Source organism: Scleropages formosus, chromosome 17 (assembly GCF_900964775.1).
Source record: "Scleropages formosus chromosome 17, fSclFor1.1, whole genome shotgun sequence".
NCBI classification, from domain to species: Eukaryota; Metazoa; Chordata; class Actinopteri; order Osteoglossiformes; family Osteoglossidae; genus Scleropages; species Scleropages formosus.
The window spans coordinates 694,139-700,313 of NC_041822.1; positions in this window are offsets into that span (position 1 = coordinate 694,139).

The following is a 6,175-nucleotide window of genomic DNA, read 5'->3' on the forward strand; positions in this document are numbered from 1 at the left end:
AATACACAAGCACAATTAAAATTAATAAACACCCACACAAAATAAACTAACATACACCACACTAAATCAAACCATAAAGTAAATAAATAACAATGACAAAATAAGTTAATACAAACACACTACACAGGTAGTCATTTAAATGACTACTTAAGTGCAATAAGTGCTATAAATTACAAAAAATGTGCAAACAAAGTGTTAAGAGACAGAGGCCCTTCCACCTCTTTTTGGCTTCTAAATAACCGCATTGCATGATATCCTTCTCCATCCTAAACATTAGGTCGGCCCAAATTTTATGATACACACCCTGGACGCCCAAGTCTACCCATCTGGTCCAGCTGGGTTCTTGTGTTCCAAAGCATTTGCTTTGCTACTCTAATCACCAGCCACATCCGGGCGGCTGCTGCCTTCTGAGCACCAGGGTTCCATCCTCAAGACTTTGTTGTATATCAAAACCATCTCTGAATTGATCTTCCTGTACAGGAGGGTTAAACGTCAGACCTTCTGCACCTGTCTGCAGTCCCAAAAGGCATGTGTGAGAGTTTCGCTATCACTGCACTGGAGTTGTGGGCAGAGTGGATGGCTTGTCAGTTTGTGCTTGTACAGGACTACTTTGGCTGGCAACTTGCTTTGTGAACGCCAGGTCAAATCTTGCAGATGGTGGTCTAGCTCCTTTGGTTGAATCCTGGCCCACGTGCCTTCCTTGACCCCTAAAAGAACTCGAATTCCTCTCCTCTCGAGCAGGGCCTTATACAAAGCCCTGCGCTTGAGGAGGGTCTGTGCCTCGACCCTGGCTGCCGTGTCTTACTCCACTTTATAGCATGGCTGTAATGAGCAGGCTGTGTCACGTACGAGAAAGGTATGGGAACAACGTAGTGTCATCTGCGTACTAGGCCACCTTCATCGCCTCACCGTCACCTCCCCCAGCAGGAGAAGGCCACCAAGCCTCGGGTGGGCATGAATGGCAGCCGCCAGCAGCTCGATGTAAAGAATGTAGAGGAGCGGGGACAGCGGACAGCCCTGCCTCACTCCACTAAGCTGGGGCACCCACCCCCCGAGGGAGCTGTTGATGACAACTTGGCTACCTACCTCTGTATAAAGCACATGCACCCACCTCAGGAAGTTGGGACCAAAGCCCAATCTGCTCAGAGTGCTAAACAGGAAGCAGTGACCCACTTGATCAAATGCCTTCTCCTGGTTCAGACTAACCAGCGCGAGGGGGACCTTTCGGTCCTTCGCCCAGGTGATCACATTCCCAAACCAGGTGCAAATTCCAGAGGGCACAACACCCAGGCACTCTGCACATCTGGTCATGATGGACCAGGTCGGTCACAACCTTCTTCAGGCACTTGATCGGGACCTTCGCAATGATCTTTGCATCCATGCAAAGCATCATGAGGGGTCTCCAGTTGGCAAAATCGGCTTTATCGCCTTTCATGTACAACAAGGAGAGCACACCTGTCCTCATACCTTTAGTAAGCATGCCCCTGCCCAGCATTTCCTTGACAAAGCACAAAAAAGGGAGCCCAAGACATCCCAAAAACGTGGAATAAAATTCAATAATCAATCAAACACCCGCTACTGCACTACAGTCAGAACGAGCTCGATTCGAACCAAAAATTTTAGGACTAACTAAGTCTTTACTATACCACCTGTTCCAATATCGACTGATGTTATCTTAGTTCTGAGGTGTTGGCGCAGCCATCTCTGCGTTTGAGAAGTGGTAAATAGATTATACTTAACGGAGGTAACAAAGTACACGTTCACACCATCGGTTTGCTTAAACCGGAAGGGGAGAACATTTATTTACATACGTGCTTCATCAGAACACATCACGCACAACAAAGGTCATGTGATCGATACTTCACCAACATGAGAGCACACTGAATAGAATCTCCAACACCCCCACTTGCTCTCATTCTCTACAGGTCCATTTACAATACAACACACAGTTACATCCCTGTATCAGCAACATTTATGCCCCAAACATAAAGCTTTCAAACTTTTCTTTCTTATACTTCGTCATTGGTTTAGTCATCACATCAGCAACCATTTCTGTTGTTGGACAGTACTCAATTGTTATTTTACCATCACTAATTGCTGATCGAATGAAGTGGTACCTAACGTCAACGTGTTTACATCTTTGTCGACAAACAGGGTTTTTGGAAAGAGCAATTGCACCTTGGTTATCCTCAAAGATTTTTACCGGTGCATACTGACATCCATTTTCCAGTCCATTCATCAATTGTAAAAGGTACAGACTTTCTTGTGTGGTCGCAGCCAGTGCCATATATTCCGCTTCGCATGTTGACAAAGCAACTGTAGGCTGCTTCTTTGACTTCCAGGAAATGAGGGGACCATTTTTGGTTAGACTAAAACAGTATCCAGTCGTACTTCGTCTGTCATTTGGATCTGATGCCCAGTCAGCATCGCTGTATGCCGCAAGTTTCAGCTTCTCGTTACTCTTCTTGTACGTCAGTTCTTGGTTTACTGTACCTTTCAGATACCTCATCACATGCTTCACTGTACACCAGTGTTGCTCATTTGGTTTTGACATAGATTGAGACAATTTACTCACAGCCCAACTAAGATCTGGTCTAGTACATGTCATTAGATAGATCAAACTACCTACTGCTTCACGATACTTTGTGTGGTTTACAGAGTTTCCATCACCGTTATACTCTAGCTTTTGTTCACATGGGGTCGATCTGGACTTACTATTCGACATGTTGAACCTTTCCAGTATTTTTAAGATGTACCCCTTTTGATTCATTTTCACAACTCCATCCATTTGCTCAAAATCAATGCCTAGGAAATGTTTCAATTTACCAAGGTCTTTCATCTTGAATTTAGCTGTCAGCATCCTTTTCACATCATTTAGTAACTCGTTGGTACTAGAAGCAATAATCAGATCATCAACCCAGATTATTAGCATCACTCTCTCTTTTCCAGTTTGTCTGCTGTAGACACAAGAGTCTGCAGGATTTTGCATAAAGTCATTTTCACTCAGGTAATCATGCAGTAACTTATTCCAGTTTCTACCTGACTGTTTCAGACCATACAATGACTTGTTCAGTTTACAGACAAGTTTTTCACCAGTATTCGATTTTACCTCAAAACCTTCTGGCTGTTCCACATAGATCTCACAATCAATTGGAGCATGTAAGTAAGCCGTTTTCACATCCATCTGATGTAGAACAAGGTCATACTGTGCTGCCATTTGCATCAAGACACGAACTGATGTGATATTTGCTGTTGGAGAAAAGGTTTCCTTATAGTCTCTTCCCATTACTTGACTATAACCCTTAGCAACATATCTAGCCTTATATGTTTCATTGTTATCTGCATTGTTCTTGATTGCATAGACCCATCTACCCCCCCACTGCATGTTTGCCTTCGGGTAGAGCCATCAACGTAAAAGTTCCATTTTCTTTTAGAGAATCCATCTCTTCTTCCATGGCTTTAATCCAGATCTGTGATTTGGTTGAACTCATGGCTTCCTTGAAGGTTTGTGGTACATTACACATTCTGTAACAGTAGTCAATATTAGTAAGTATCTGATCATCATCTTCAATATCAGTTACGTAGTCAGATAAGTATTGGGGAGCTTTCCTGTTCCTTTCGGGGTTGCATCTATTCTGAATATTTTCAGTCTGATCATCATTTTGAAGATCTGTTTTGTCTCCACTATCTTGAGACTTCCCTGAACTCTGTTCAGTGATGTTTGTTGTTACCTTAGATGGCAAATAACTTCCTCCATAAACATCCTCATCTGGTATTTGTGGGTCAGTTTGAGTTTGCTGCTCGACAGCACATTTCTTGAAGAATTTGACAAGCCTGTGTTTAAGGACTCTTCCAGTGTCTGTGTAACACACTAGGTATGAAGGGCTATTCTTGTCATACCCAACAAATATTCCCTTCTCACAACGTGAATCTAGCTTCTTTCTGTCGTGTTTGTATGCATAGCACATGGATCCAAAAATTCTCATCTTTGAAAGATCCGGTTTTCTTCCTGTCAACATGTAGTATGGAGTCTGCTTTACTCTGTTATTAATGCATCTGTTGCGAATTACTGCAGCAGTCATCACAGCGTAAGTCCATAACTCTTTTGGTAATTTACTCTCAATGAGCATGCATCTGGCCATTTCAAACAATGTTCGCCAACTTCTTTCAGCAGTACCGTTTTGGTGGGGTGAATACGGTGCAGAGGTCTCATGTTTAATGCGATTTTTGCTTAGCAATGACCGAAAATTTGTTGCTGTGAATTCAGTGCCATTATCTGACCTAATGCACTTTACAGTACCATAAAGAGCAGTGTCTGCTAGGAATTTTTCCGTAGCCTTTACAGTGTCACTTTTCGCTTTCAGGAAGTAAACAAATATTGTGCCTGAGAAATCATCAACAAATACAAGTGCATACCTGTGACCATCTTTAGCCTCTGGTTGAATAGGACCAGCCAAGTCTGTGTGCACAAGTTCAAGTGGGACTTTGGCACGTGCATCGGATTCTCTGTTCCTGCTTTGCGCAAATTTGCCTTGTGTGCAGATTTCACAGTGCAGTTTGGACTTGTCAATCTTTCCTTTGATTTCCATTCCTTCCACAATATCTGGTAACTTGGAAACATCATCATAGTTGCAGTGGCCGAGGATTTCGTGCCAAGTTTGAATGTCGTAACACAGCCGTTACAATAATCTCCTCCCTTATCTATAGTGTTTAGATAGTACAGTCTATTATACTCTTTTATTTCAAATCTCGTGCCATCCTTGTGGATGAGCTCGTCATGTCCTTGTCGAAAACGAACAGAAGCCCCGTTGGCAGTCGCTGCTTTAACAGAGAATATGTCTTGTGGATATGAAGGAATGTACAGTGCTTTCTTTAGCGTTGTACTCACTTGCTTTCCTTCACTGTCAATCAAACATATCTCCGCGTCACCTCTCTTCAGCGCAACGCCACTCGCTCTTGTCCCGTCCGCAAGCTCAATGAAATGTTTGCCCGTTTGGAAAGTCTCGTCAAATTTCTTAAACTTTCCGATGTCGGTAATTATGTGTGATGTTGCTCCCGTATCAACCATTAGTCCTTTATGTTTCAGCCCGTCTAGCTGGTAATCACACGTTTTGAAGACAAATGCATGTTTATCTGCGTCCTCTTCATGCGTCGCTTGTTTTGCGTCGTCCCTTCTTTTGCGTCTGCAAGATGCGTCTTTGTGTGTTGAGCTTTTGCAATAGCTACACCACTGTTTTTGACTTTTACGACGTTCATTTGGACATCTCCAGGTTTTATGTCCTTTTTGACCGCAATTATAACATGTAATATTATCAGGGTCTGCGTTTTTCTCTCTCTCTCCTCTTCTCACAGGAGCTGCACCACTCGCTTTCATAACGTTGTCGTCATTTGACCTAGCATACTTTTCAGTGTTTTCAAAACTTCTGAGCTTTGTCTTAAATTCTGCAAAAGTCATAGTTTCATCACTCTGTGTTACATGAACTGCGAATGGTTTAAACGATTCTGGCAAACCTTTAAGAATCATTGCAATCAACAGTCCGTCACTGAGCGTCTCCTCAGCATTCCTCAGAGCGGTAATGGCTGTTTCTGCTCGAATAATGTAATCCGTAATACTTTCCTTTGCAGTTTTCTGAAGGGATGTTAATTCTGTGTACAGGTTAATAATTCGCGGCTTCCCTTTTCCTGCATAGTAGCCCCTCAGTATTTGCAGCGCCTTTCTTCCGTCATCTGCGGCTTCTCTCATTATAAGGGAAAGACTTTTATCATCCAAAAACTGGATCAATGAATTCCGCGTAAACTTCTTCATTTTTATCAGTGTCGTCAGTCTCATCTTCGTCTGCGCTGTCTCTATCGCTCGGTGTGGGGACTTTCAATATGGTCTCTTTTAGTCCCAGCAAACGCAGGTGCCCCAAAAACTTTGTCTCCCAAAGTTCGTAATTCTTTTCGTCTCCGTCGAAACACAGTCTACTCAGTCTATTACCTACTTCTCTTCTGGGCCCATAACCTGTTGGCGCAGCCATCTCTGCGTTTGAGAAGTGGTAAATAGATTATACTTAACGGAGGTAACAAAGTACACGTTCACACCATCGGTTTGCTTAAACCGGAAGGGGAGAACATTTATTTACATACGTGCTTCATCAGAACACATCACGCACAACAAAGGTCATGTGATCGA